We start from the raw sequence: 14,102 nt of genomic DNA, 5'->3' as shown, positions 1-14,102 counted from the left end.
GTTCCTTTTCTATTATATTATAATTCATTGTAGCTAAACAGTTCAAGTGAAACCCTACAGTACAAGTCTGCCTTATACTTTGTCTCAGTCAGGCTGTTATTTATTTTCCTTTCGTTTTTTTGGTATTGCGTCTCCCTGGAAACCACGGGCACGGTGACTCCGTATGGCATCATTTAAGGAAGCGTTAAGTGGATGAGAGCCCTTTTCTGGCAGTGCTCAGGCAGCGCTTTCTCTGGTCGAGAGGCTCATTTACTTAATGCATCCGACGCTGAAATAGCGATGACTTCAGCTAGCTAGCTCACTGAGAGTGGTGGAGTGGAACCATTGGTACTGTACAATAAGGCACAAAAACACAAAGGGAGGGAAATAGCTCATTAGTGCAATTTGCCGTTGTTTTTAAGGAAAGAAAAGAACTCAAGAGGATACCATTTTGCAGAGAAAAATAAGATTTACCTTGATGGGGTTGGCGCTAAAATAGGGGCTGCATCTCCAGATATAGAAGACCACACGTATCTTCAGCAACTAACATCAAGTAATATCGTTACATGATGCTAGCTCACATGTACGACAACTGATGATATCCTAATATGAAAGCCAAACACATCCCATGTGTTTATTACTGATTGGATTTATATATCGCTTTTCTACCAAACGAGGTACTCAAAGCACTTTACATAGTAAGGGGAAAACGCACCTCATCCACCACCTGGATGATGCACAGCGACCGTTTTCTTGTGCCAGAACACTCACCACACATTAGCTACAGAGGTGAGGAGTGATATAACCAATTAAGGAATGAGGGGGATGATTAGGTGGCCATGATGGAATGGGGCCAGGTTGGGAATTTAGTCATGACACCAGAGTTATCATCCCTACTCTTACGATAAGTGCCATGGGATTTTAAATGACCACAGTCAGGACACATGTTTAACGTCCAATCCGAAAGACAGCACCCTACACAGCGCAATATCCACTTCACTGCCCTGGGATCTCCTTAGACCAGAGGAAAGAGTGCCCCCTACTGTCCCTCCGACACCACTTCCAGCAGCATCTGGTCTCCCATCCAGGAACTGACCAGGACCAACCCTACTTAGCTTCAGAGGCAAGCCATCCGTGGGATGCAGGGTGGTATGCTGCTGGCTAGGATCGTTTGACCTCCCGGCACTGCGCAGCCAGCGGCTAATTAGCATACTCTCCTGCACCCCAGGAGAGTGAACACTGAGGGAAGAGGCAGAGCGAGAAAGGAAGCGTGAGTGAGGGGAAAGAGAGACGAGAGGATAATGGAAGGGAGAGAGAAAGGGGTTGAGGAGGAGAGAGGGGTAGAGAGGACACTGAGGGAAGAGGGGCGGGGGTGTGGGGAAAGGGAGGGAGAGAGGATAATGGAAGGTCAAGAGAGAAAGGGGGTAAATACAGGGTTGTTGCCAAGAATCGGGGATGAAAGAGTAGGTACGGAGAGAACAATTGAGTTATGGAGAGAAGGTGAGAAAGGAGTAAGTAAACTAGAGGAAAATGAGAGATAAAAGATAGAAAAGTAGGAGAGAAGGAGTAATTAAGAGTTTACAGAAGCAGCACAATGGAGTACATTAGTGCCTGTAAAAAAACATATTGTTCAGACATAACATTTTTGAGCATTAGCTTTGATTATATCCCATTTCATGGGCTAGTCATCACATAAGAGGTGGGCATTCTCCTCAGAGAAAATTGATTGGCTTTATCGACCTAGCAGGCTGGATTTAACCATTTGAAATGAGGTTTACAGTTAAATATTACTCACGTCTATGTGTCAGCCACTCTGAATGTAACCAGCCCAAGTAGACAGATTTAGCTGCAATTTTTTTTTATATATATACTAAATGCTCACCCACCACCAATTTGCAGCTGTCATGCTCATTGCTCTTTGATGTCTGAAATACAACAAATCCTCACCACCCTCAATTCAAGTGTTCCGTCAACAAATACTGGGGAAGATGCCTTGAAGAGTGTTTGCTTCATAGTATGGGAAGTTGCCCTTTTGGTGAGAACGTGAACCATTTGACTTGTCACTAAAAATATTTTATGTCTTTTACACAAAGGTTATATACTGATATACTGTAAGATAAAATCATATCCAGATTCCCGACACTGCTCTTCCTTTATCCAAAGCATTGAAAAAGGCCATAATTTCACCTTATGAGGGAGTCTTTTTCCAATCAAGGAACAATATTCATGACCAAAAAGATGTTCGTTGCAATAATAGAAAATTGCATATGCCTACGCTTACTTTTTACCGGAACAGTAAAAAAATATTAGTCTACGTCCCGTAAGTTATTTTATATGACTTCAATAGAGTAACGTAACCACTGAATATTTGTGACCGAAAAGTTGTTCATTCTGATAACAGAAAATCGCACAAGCTTCCGCATAGCCTACTTTTTCCAGGAACAGCAAAAAAATAAATGCCTACTTTGAGAATAGCTACACGGGTGAAAATGTTTGAAGGACATACGTTTTCTGCAGAAGAAAAGCATCAGTCTCTGTACTGTAAGTTCTTTAATATGACTTCAATAGTTACAGGGGGGTTTGAAAGGGCTTCATTAAATGACCTGCCACATCAAGTCAAGTCAGAACAAAACAGACATTTAAGGACAGACAGTCTTACTTCAGGTGAGCTGCCATGTCATCTTGATAAGTCGTTTTTGTACTGAACTGTCATTACTTGCTGTTACTGAAGTTGAATAAGTCATGAAAATGAAATGTAAAGGGGTGATTAATTGATATCTGGATGTGAGTGTGAAAGAATTTTGTTTTCAATAGACACATGCCAATTATCATATAGTGATTTATCAACCTTGAAATTCGAGATTCACTCAGAGCCTCTATTGCTTTAATTATGCTGTGCGGTCTTGTCATCACTTATGTCACCAAACTGCTGTCTCTAACCTCTTCCTTTTCTTCAGTCAACAGTCAGTCAGTCGCTCCAAATCCATTCTCCAACATCCGCCCTTGTACTGACAGGCTATTGCGACTCAAATCTCTTTTCAAAACATTGTTTTTAGTGGGGTTGTGTACTCTGGCTGCTGGTGTCAGATTGTTTGGGTGTGAGAGCCCAGCAGGTCCTGTAACGGTTCAGTTCAAATGTAAGCGATAGGGTCGTGACCTCAACATCAAGGTGTCACTTTTAATAACACTGAAACCCAAGATGAAAGCCAGGTGAAGGACTATCGCACCGAGCTGTTTTGCCAGAGAAGAGCGTTCAAGACAGTCAAAGTCACCTAGAGCCTCAACTGATCTGCCCGTGATAATAAAACATCTATTCAGCTAGACTGACAACTCACGTTGGAAAAGGATCCATTAAAAGGTATCTGTTCTCAAAACTTTCATGCAATACCTTCCCTTTTAAAGGTTAGACAAAGCCTGATTGGTCAAAATACAGAGGCATACACAGCTGGGGTTTTACTTTTAAATTCAGACAAACCCATAAACCATGAACCCTAAAAATCCAACAGTTTGGTCTGCATGCACGACTCAATCAAAATCTGCCGGGCACCTCCCACTGCACTAGCAACAAGGACACACCAATATTTAATTAAATTAGCAGCGCTATAACTGCAAGGAGGGAGGAGGGACGTTGTGGCTGCAGAAGCAGTGTAGCACTTATTTCCCAATGCCAGAAATGCATATAACTTAGAGCACCCCAAAAAAACATTTCCAAATTACAAACTTTGAGGTTTACTTCAAATCAGCTCTAACTTCGGAAACAATCCCACAACGCCCTGCGGTCAGCGTCACATGGTGAATGAAAAACGTTGTAAAAAAAGTGGGATACATTTGTGAGAATGAGGTGGGTGAATTGGACGTCTCCTCGTCAATCTGCGAGGCAAATTTCATTCCTGAGAACTTCCACAGCTATCAATAATGGAAGGAAGGCTTCAGCAAGAAGTTGCTTCTCAAAGTAGATGCTGTCCCTACCATTAACATGGCTTCTAAAACATCTCAAACAGCCAGTAGCACCAGCAGTGACTGAGCATTGTCACTGGCATGGAAGTAAACCGGGTAAATGCAAGCAGCATTTCAGAGAAGCCCAGCAGCCAGGCTTTCTTTGGAGGTGTGGATTGTGGATTTTGGTCAATCTGGAAAGTTCATTTCTGGAGCTCACCGTGAATTGTGTTTTGGGAGCTGCTGGCTGTCTGTACTCGGGCTCTGTGTGTGTGTGTCTGTGTGTGTGGATGGTTCGTCAGATGGATCCACACAGGTTGATGGAGACCTCCAGCATCATTTTATTCTGCTATATCTGCTATGGGCTAGGGCATCTCGAATATATTGCCTACAGTCCAACAGATTTTAGGAATGGAATATGGAAACCATAGTTTTTAATGTGTTTGTGGGGGCTGCAAATTGCGATAATTCAGTCGTTCTGTGGCAGTTTTCTATACGGCCTTTCTGAGTGCGGGCTAAACTGAAATGCAATCCTTCGGGCCATGGATCTGATCGTGGATCGGGTAGCATTTCGGAGATGCCCCGGAGCCATGCTTTCTTTGGAGGGGTGGATTGTATATATATATTTTTTTTGTTGAAGCAGATGACGTTAGCTTGCCTCTTCCTCCATTTCTGAAGGAATTTGTGGCTATCCTTTTAGCTATCAAAATAAGTGAGCTAGATTTTGTTTGTGTACTGCCATATGTCAATAACATAGCTATGTTTGTCACTGGTATGGACTAGAAAATATCCCAAACCTATCCAGTTAGACAGTGATAGACACAAGCTAAAACCGTGGAGAGGAGGATAGAATTCACTTTGTTTCATCTGCTGCTGGCTTAATGTTCACTCATAACTTTTTACACATGTAATTGATGAAATTAGATTTTTATTCTATACATTTCGTAATTGTGTCAATATATTATACACACAACAATAATATGTTGTGAATATTGTAGAAACATCCTCACAGCCACTGGGTGAGCACCAGCTTGCCATGTACAGTAGGCTATAGGCAATATGTTCCTCCACCGTGTCATAGAAATTACCATCTTGCATTCGGGACTTTCCGGCAGTCTTCGTGGATTTTATATGCAGAGAGCATAAATTGTACAATTGTAAACTTACAAAATAATTGTTCAAGTTAGAACCCATGCAAATTAGTTAATATACAGCACCAACTACATATCTGATAAGGTCCGGTATCTACTACCTGGACTTGAAGCGGCAGAAGAGGGGGGGGAAACACGGCCCATTCATTTTCAAATCAAGCATTCCCTTCCGTGCACCAGTTTTGTCCTTAGCCGTAAAGGGATTGACATGGAGCATATGGTCCCTGTGTTTCAAATCCGAGGCCTTGTTTTACCAACTCCCCTCAGGTTTAATGCCTGTGTCTGGGTGTCTGTGCTGCGCTACAGCCAATTAACATGCTGGAGTAACAAGCTGCACCTCACAGCTTAGAATATGCCTGAGCCTGCTTCTCTGATTGCCGGGCTTTCTCATTAACTTAAGTATATAAGAGTGTTGGTGCAGGACAGCTCAGCGGGTGTGCATGTTTTCCCTTACACAGTGCAACCAGTTTTGTCAATAATTGAGGGGAATATGGATTGCTTACATGTGGACGAGAAATGTATTTTTGATGCGTTTTGACAGGGACATGCATAAAACGGGCATTTAGATTTGACTTTTTTAATTTTTTTTAATTTTTTTATTTTACCCCCTTTTCTCCCCAATTTTCGTGGTATCCAATCGCTAGTAATTACTATCTTGTCTCATCGCTACAACTCCCGTACGGGCTCGGGAGAGACTAAGGTCGAACGCCATGCGTCCTCCGAAGCACAACCCAACCAAGCCGCACTGCTTCTTAACACAGCGCGCCTCCAACCCGGAAGCCAGCCGCACCAATGTGTGCGGAGGAAACACCGTGCACCTGGCCCCCTTGGTTAGCGTGCACTGCGCCCGGCCCGCCACAGGAGTCGCTGGAGCGCGATGAGACAAGGATATCCCTACAGGCCAAACCCTCCCTAACCCGGACGACGCTAGGCCAATTTGCGTCGCCCCACGGACCTCCCGGTCGCGGCTGGCTGCGACAGAGCCTGGGCGCGAACCCAGAGACTCTGGTGGCACAGCTAGCGCTGTGACACAGCTAGCGCTGTGACCACCCTAGACCACTGCGCCACCCGGGAGGCCTGGATTTTACATTTTAGCAGACGCTCTGACTTACAGTAGTGAATGCATATATGTTCATCATACTGGTCCCTCCTGGGAATCGAACCCACAACCCTGGCGTTGCAAATGCCATGCTCTACCAACTGAGCCACACGGAACCCTTTTAGTTTTAAATTTTAGTTTGAGCATTTACTTTGTAACCATAATGAATGATGAGTGGAGCACAAATGGTGATGTGTTCCACTTTCAATGGATCAGAGTATGTGAGCAGAGCATGCCCAATATGACTGGAGTGAGGCCTTCTCGCCCGCTTCAATTTCGCTCCGGTACCGCTCAAGTACCGCTCACTTCACTTCGCGAGCTCAAGGCATGACCAGCCCAGCATGCATTTGTAGGCTACTTGTGTGCTGCTATAGACCCTTGCTTGAGCTACTGTCATGTAGTTTTCAGAAAGAAACTGTTAAAACAGGTGCATAATCAAGGTGACAAAGATGAGGAGGACCAAGAGCAAGAGCGGGAGTGCGGCGATGTAGTGTCCACAACTAAAGAATCATTCTAGAATCTGGAAAGTTATTTGCCTAAAAACCACTTTGGCCAACCACTCTGCCCAGCCTGGCAAGAGTCGCCTGAAGGGTGTTTAGCATCCTCAGTGTCTCAGCAAGGGCGGAGATGGTATTCTCTGATGCTGGCCTGATCTCCAGGCACCATCGCATGAGCCTGAAGTCACAGACTCTGGCCAAACTCGTGTTTCTAAAAGTGAACTGAAAGGTACTGAAGACTGAACCTGAGGTGAAGGTTCACCTTCCAACAGGACAACGACCCTAAGCACACAGCCAAGACAACGCAGGAATGGCTTCGGGACAAGTCTCTGAATGTTCTTGAATGGCCCAGCCAGAGCCCAGACTTGAACCCGATCTAACATCTCTGGAGAGACCTGAATATAGCTGTGCAGCGATGCTCCCCATCCAACCTGACTGTGCTTGAGAGATTCTGCAGAGAAGAATGGGAGAAACTTCCCAAATACAGGTGTGCAAAGCTTGTAATGCCAAAAGTGCTTCAACAAAGTACTGGGTAAAGGGTCTGAATACTTATATCAATGTAATATCAGGTTTTTATTTTTAATACATTCGCAAAAATGAAATAAAAAACTGTTTTTGCTTAGTCATTATGTGGTATTGTGTGTAGATTGATGAGGAAAATGTTTTATTTAATCCCTTTCAGAATAAGGCTGTCTCTAAAAACCATATTTGATAAATAATTGATCAAACTAGGAATTTTTATGAGTTTGTCCTTACCCAGGTCTCCTTTAAGACTCCATAATGTAGGTCGAGGTGCTACACTTAACAAAAATATAAATGCAACATGTAATGTTGTCACGCCCTGATCAGTTTCACCTGTCTTTGTGCTCGTCTCCACCCCCCTCCAGGTGTTGCCTATCTTCCCCATTATCCCGTGTACTTATACCTGTGTTTTCTGTTTGTCTCTTGCCAGTTGGTCTTGTTTGTCAAGCTTACCAGCGTTTGTCCTGTCAGCTCCGGTCTTTTCCCAGCCTGTCTTTTTCTCGCCCTCCTGGTTTTTGACCCTTGCCTGTCCTGAACCCTTGCCTGACCACTCTGCTTGCCCCTGACCGCCGTCCTGTGCCTTTGCCTCTGTTGCTGTAATAAACATTGTTACTGTCACGTTCTGACCATAGTTCTTGTGTGTTGTGCTTGTTTTAGTGTTGGTCAGGACGTGAGCTGGGTGGGCATTCTATGTTGTGTGTCTAGTTTGTCTGTTTCTGTGTTCGGCCTAATATGGTTCTCAATCAGAGGCAGCTGTCAATCGTTGTCCTTGATTGGGAATCATATATAGGTGGCTTGTTTTGTGTTGGGGATTTGTGGGTGGTTGTTTCCTGTCTTTGTGTTTTCTCTGCACCAGATAGGGCTGTATCGGTTTGCCACATTTTGTTATTTTGTATTTGTAAGTGTTCACTGTTTATCGTCATAATTAAACATGTTGAGCACTGGCTACGCTGCGTGTTGGTCCAATCCCTGCTACACCTCCTCTTCTCGTGAAGAGGAGGAAGGCTGCCGTTACAGTTACTTCGACACGGTCTGCATCTGGGTCTTACCTTATCCTGATAAAAGTGTTGGTCCCATGTTGCATGAGCTGAAATAAAACATCACGGAAATGTTCCATACGCACAAAAAGCTTATTTCTCTCAAATGTTGTGCTCAAATTTGTTTACATCCCTGTAAGTGAGCATTTCTCCTTTGCTAAGATAATCCATCCACCTGACAGGTGTGGCATATCAAGAAGCAGATTAAACAGCATGATCATTACACAGGTGCACCTTGTGCTGGGGAAAATAAAAGGCCACTCTAAAATGTGGAGTTCTGTCACACAACGCCACATATGTGAGAGACGGCGCCGGAGAAGATGGCTGACGTTTTACGTGCTCCTAACCGATTGTGTTTTTATTTTCACTTTTTGCAAGTAATTATTTTACTTATTTTGTACATAATGTTGCTGCTATGCATATATGTAAGGAACTCAATGAGCTGTATTCCGCCATAGGCAAACAGGAAAACGCTCATCCAAAACGCGCTCCTAGTGGCCGGGGATTTTAATACAGGGAAACTTAAATCTGATTTACCAAATTTCTATCAGCATGTTAGACCACCGTTACTCCACACACAGAGAAGCATACAAAGCTCTCCCTAACCTTATTTAGGCAAATCTGACCATAATTCTATCATCCTGGTTCCAGCTTACAAGCAAAAATTAAAGCAGGAAGCAGCAGTGACTCGGTCAATTAAGTGGTCAGATGAAGCAGATGCTATACTATAGGACTGTTTTGCTAGCACGGGCTGGGAAATGTTCTGGGATTCTTCCGATGGCATTGAGGAGTACACCACATCCGTCATTGGCTTCATCAATAAGTGCATCGATGACGTCGTCCCCACAGTGACCGTACGTACATACCCCAACCAGAAGCCATGGATTACAGGCAACATCCACACTGAGCTAAAGAGTAGAGCTGCCACTTCCAAGGAGCGGGACTCTAACCTGGAAGCTTATAAGAAATCCTGCTATGTCCTCCGACAAACCATCAAAATAGGCAAAGTGTCAATACAGGACTAAGATCGAATCGTACTACAACGGCTCCGACACTCGTCAGATGTGGCAGGGCTTGCAAATCATTACATACTACAAAGGGAAGCACAGCCGAGAGTTGCCCAGTGACACGAGCCTACCAGACAAGCTAAACTACTTCTATGCACGCTTCGAGGCAAATAACACTGAGCATGAGCGCATCAGCTGTTCCGGACAACTGTGTGATCGCGCTCTCCGCAGCCAATGTGAGTAAGACCTTTAAACAGGTCAATATTCACAAGGACGCAAGACCAGAAGGATTACCATGAAGTTTGCTGATGACACAACAGTGGTAGGCCTGATCACCGACAACTACGAGACAGCCTATAGGGAAGAGTTCAGAGACCTGGCCGTGTGGTGCCAGGACAACAACCTCTCACTCAACGTGATCAAGACCAAGGAGATGATTGTGGACTACAGGAAAAGGATAACCGAGCACGCCCCCATTCTCGTTGACGGGGCGGTTGTGGTGCAGAAGAAGAGCTTCAAGTTCCTTGATGTCCACATCAACAACAAACTAGAATGGTCCAAACACATTAAGACAGTCGTGAAGAGGGCACGACAAAGCCTATTCCCCCTCAGGAGACTGAAAAGATTTGGCATGGGTCCTCAGATCCTCAAAAGGTTTTACAGCTGCACCATTGAGCGCATTCTGACTGGTTGCATCACAGCCTGGTATGGCAACTACTCTGCAAGGCACTACATAGGGTAGTGCGTACGGCCCAGTACATCACTGGGGCCAAGCTTCCTGACATCCAGGACCTCTATACCAGGCGGTGTCAGAGGAAGGCCATAAAAATTGCCAAAGCCTCCAGCCACCCTAGTCATTGACTGTTCTCTCTGCTACCGTACGGCAAGCGGTACCAGAGCGCCAAGTCTAGGTCCAAGAAGCTTCTTAACAGCTTCTATCCCCAAGCCATAAGACTCCCCCCCTCTTTTACGCAGCTGCTACTCTGTTATTATCTATGCATACTCACTTTAATAACTCTACATACATGTACATATTACCTCAACTAACCAGTGCCCCCGCACCGGTACGCCCTGTATATAGTCTCGCTATTGTTATTTTACTGCTGCTCTTTAACTACTTATTACTTTTATTTCTTATTTTTATTTTTTAACCTGCATTGTTGGTTAGGAGCTTGTAAGAAAGCATTTCACTGTAAGGTCTACACCTGTTGTATTCGGCACGTGACTAATAACATTTGATGTCTCAAGTTATGAGGGAGCGTGCAATTGGCATCCTGGCTGCAGGAATGCCCACCAGAGCTGTTGCCAGATAATTAAATGTTTATTTCTCTACCATAAGCCACCTCCAACGTTGATTTAGATAATTTGGCAGTACGTCCAAACGGCCTCACAACACATGTAACCACGCCAGCCCAGGACCTCCACATCCGGCTTCTCCACCTGTGGGATCGTCTGAAATCAGCCATGAAACTGTGGGTTTCCACAATCGAAGAATTTCTGTACACACTGTCAGAAACAGTCTCAGGGAAGCTCATTTGAGTGCATGTTGTCCTCACCTGGGTCTTGACCTGACTGTCGTCGTAACCGACTTCAGTGGGCAAATTCTCACATTCGATGGCCCCTGAATTGCTGGAGAAGTGTGCTCTTCACGGATGAATCCAGGTTTCAACAGTACTGGGCAGATGGCGTTAGGTGGGCAAGCGGTTTGCTGAAGTCAACATTGTGAACAGAGTGCCCCATGGTAGCGGTGAGGTTATGGTATGGGCAGTCAAAAGCTACGGACAACAAACACAATTGCATTTTATCGATAGAGATCCTGAGGCCCATTGTCGTGCCATTCATCCGCCGCCATCATCTCATGTTTCAGCATGATAATTCACGGGCCCATGTCGCAAGGACCTGTATAAAATTCCTGGAAGCTGAAAATGTCTCAGTTCTTCCATGGCTTGCATACTCAGACATGTCACCCCAATGAGCATGTTTAGGATGCTCTGGATTGACGTGTACTACAGCGTGTTCCAGTCCCGCCAATATCCAGCAACTTCGCACAGCCATTGCAGAGGAGTGGGACAACATTCCACAGCCCACAATCGTCAACCTGATCAAGTCTATCCGAAGGAGCAGGTGCAAGGGGCTGCCATAATCGTCTTCGGCGCCCAGGGAATAGTGGTTAACTGGCTTGCTCAGGGGCAGAACGACAGATTTTTACCTTGTCAGCTTGAGGATTCTATCCAGCAACCTTTCGGTTACTGGCCCAACGCTCTAAACACTAGGCTACCTGCCACCCAGTCATGTGAAATCCATCGACTACGGCCTAATTAATTTATTTCAAATTGACTGATTTCCTTCGAACTGTAACTCAGTAAAATCTTTGAAATTGCTGCACGTTGCGTTTATATTTTTGTTCAGTGTACAAAGCAAACATTGGTGTCAAAGTTCTACCGCTTGCTCTGTAATACAGTATGAGTAGTATTTTAATTTCAATAAAATGTTGTTGTTTTTTTACATTGATCAAAATATTTAAAAATATAAAAATGAATATTGATAACACACCACTTTGGATTTTGCTAATTGTTCTAAATTGTTGAACATATTCTATGGGTATTTCAAAGTTTCAGAGTGGGATCTCTGCTAGTTTTAAAGTTATGGCCCATTTTATACAGAGAAATTGGAATAGAAGGCAATGTAACCAATCACAGCCCTTCTTTTACTTGTATCATTGCACATCCTGCAAATTACCAGCAGAGGGTGATCATTTTGAATCCATTTTCCCATTCACTCTGTTGTAATGCTTACAAATTGGATCATAACCCTTAAAGGAGCAGAGATCCCACTCTGGGACATTGATAGGCCTTTACCGTATATTAGCCAAATCCAAAATGTGTTTTTTCAATATTCATGTTTATATTTTACAATATTCATAAATTCATGTATTTTTTTTTCCTGAAATCAAAATACTACTCATATTACAAAGCAAGTGGTAAAGCTTAATTTGACAACAATTGTTTCTTTGTAGCACCTACAGATTAAATATTATGGAGTCTTAAAGGAGGCCAAGGTAAGGCCAAAATGTCAGAAATATGCCAACTTTGATACATTATTTCTCAATTATGCTTTTATATATAAATGTCATGAAAATCCCCCAAATCCTTGTCTTTTTTTGTCCTGGTTTCATATGGAATCACTCTAAACCACAATAACGACCGTTCGTCTTAAGCCACAGCCAGGAAAAAGCCATTACGGTAGAGTAAAGTACTGCTTCTTTAACATTACTAACCAGGTTCAACATCTATCAATGAAGGTATAAAAAGGATGAAGAATTTGGGGGGACATTTAAATGCATGTCTGTTTTCTGTTCCAGTCGACCGGGCACCCTTTAAGATATACATCATTTTCAAGGTATGGTCCCTAAGCGAACGCCATGATTAAATCATCAGAGAGAGGGTGAAAGAGAGAGGAATGGATGGATGGATGAAGGAGGTTGAGGCTCACCTCTACAAGCACCCCACCTCTGGAGGCCAACTGAAATTACCTTGATTTATCAGGTCTGAATCACGTCTGCACCCCACTCTCATAAATTCAAGGCCAAAGCTTCCAGATAGTTTTGATGATCAATAAAACGTAATTGGATTTTTCGCACATATTTGACCAGAAGTATTATAAAACCAGATGGAAAACTGTAAATTCGGTGTTTTAATGCCTGTCAATGGCACCTTCGGTAAATAAATCTCTCTGAAATGGCTATGGGCCTTTTATGTGTGATGTACTGTACCGATAAAAAGTTATAATTGTTTCAAATTGACACCTCCAATCTCTGGGTCTTTTCTATGGTGAGAGAAACATTCTCTCCTTGATACAGAAATAAATAAGCAGATGAAAAATAGAACACCCCTTACAAAAGGATCTCCATTTATGACATTTACAATCCACATTAAATCCCATTCAGATTTCAATAAAAGTGTTATGCGGTGTTGTACGCCATTAATCAAAAATGTATCCCAATCTTTAACAAGAGAAAACATACTCCTGAGCGTCGTAAAAGAAGTGGAGAGAGAGAACACTCCATTAAATCAATTATGTCTGCTGCCAGAGTCTAGGCGAGGGATAATTACTTAGGGAGGGCGATCAGAGACTAACCTAATGATGATGCCCTTTCGTATGCTCCTAGACTTGATGAAGCTGTAGCTCCTATGGGAGTGGCCTGATGGTGAAAACGCAGCAACCATATACAAAGATAGAGAGGAAGAGAGGGGGGTAAGAGAGAGGGGGAGAAAGAGTGGTAGACAGATAAAGAGAGGGGAGAGAGAGTGAAAGAGAGAGAAGGGAGAGAGAATGAAAGCGAGACAGTGAAAGAGGTATGAGAGAGAGAGAGGGGGGGCAGGTGGCAGCGGGGGGGAGGATTAGCCTTAGGGGTCAGTTGCTTTCTCACCTAGCTTAACTGCTGCGAAATGAACCGAGGCCGTCAGGAAATTAACGAGGCGAGTCGGAAGCAGCCTCGCCGGCGCTCTGACCTTCTCTCTTTTGACACGCACACGCACACAAACCTGTGCGTACAAACAAACACACGTCCTCGCAATTCATCTCGGTCTCTTGCACTGCCTCTCTCTTCCTCACACTCCCATTTCTATGTCCTGATACTTTATCAAAGTTAATACAATTTAAGCTCTGTTTTAGTAGTCACGAATGTACTCAGTTGTGCTGCTTCTGTAAACTCGTAATTACTCTCTCGCTCCTACTTCTCTGCCCTTCATCTCTCCTTTTCATCTCGTTTACTCACTCCTTTCTCTCCTCAGTTACTCCATTACTTACTTCATCCTTTCTCCCTCCCTCTTTCTCTCTCGCAGCATGGAGAGCAGTGAATTATCATCCCCTGT

At 43.8% G+C, this 14,102-nt stretch overlaps 1 protein-coding gene across 1 annotated transcript in view; it reads right to left on the bottom strand.

Annotated features, from left to right (window-relative positions):
- Positions 1–14,102, bottom strand: part of LOC129824415 (MORN repeat-containing protein 1-like) — an 85,382-nt gene that overhangs the window by 31,658 nt on the left and 39,622 nt on the right. The window lies entirely within an intron of this gene.

This window comes from Salvelinus fontinalis, chromosome 2 (genome assembly GCF_029448725.1).
Source record: "Salvelinus fontinalis isolate EN_2023a chromosome 2, ASM2944872v1, whole genome shotgun sequence".
Lineage (NCBI taxonomy): Eukaryota > Metazoa > Chordata > Actinopteri > Salmoniformes > Salmonidae > Salvelinus > Salvelinus fontinalis.
The sequence above is the reverse complement of the archived record's forward strand: the minus strand, read 5'-3'. Positions and strand labels throughout refer to the sequence as shown.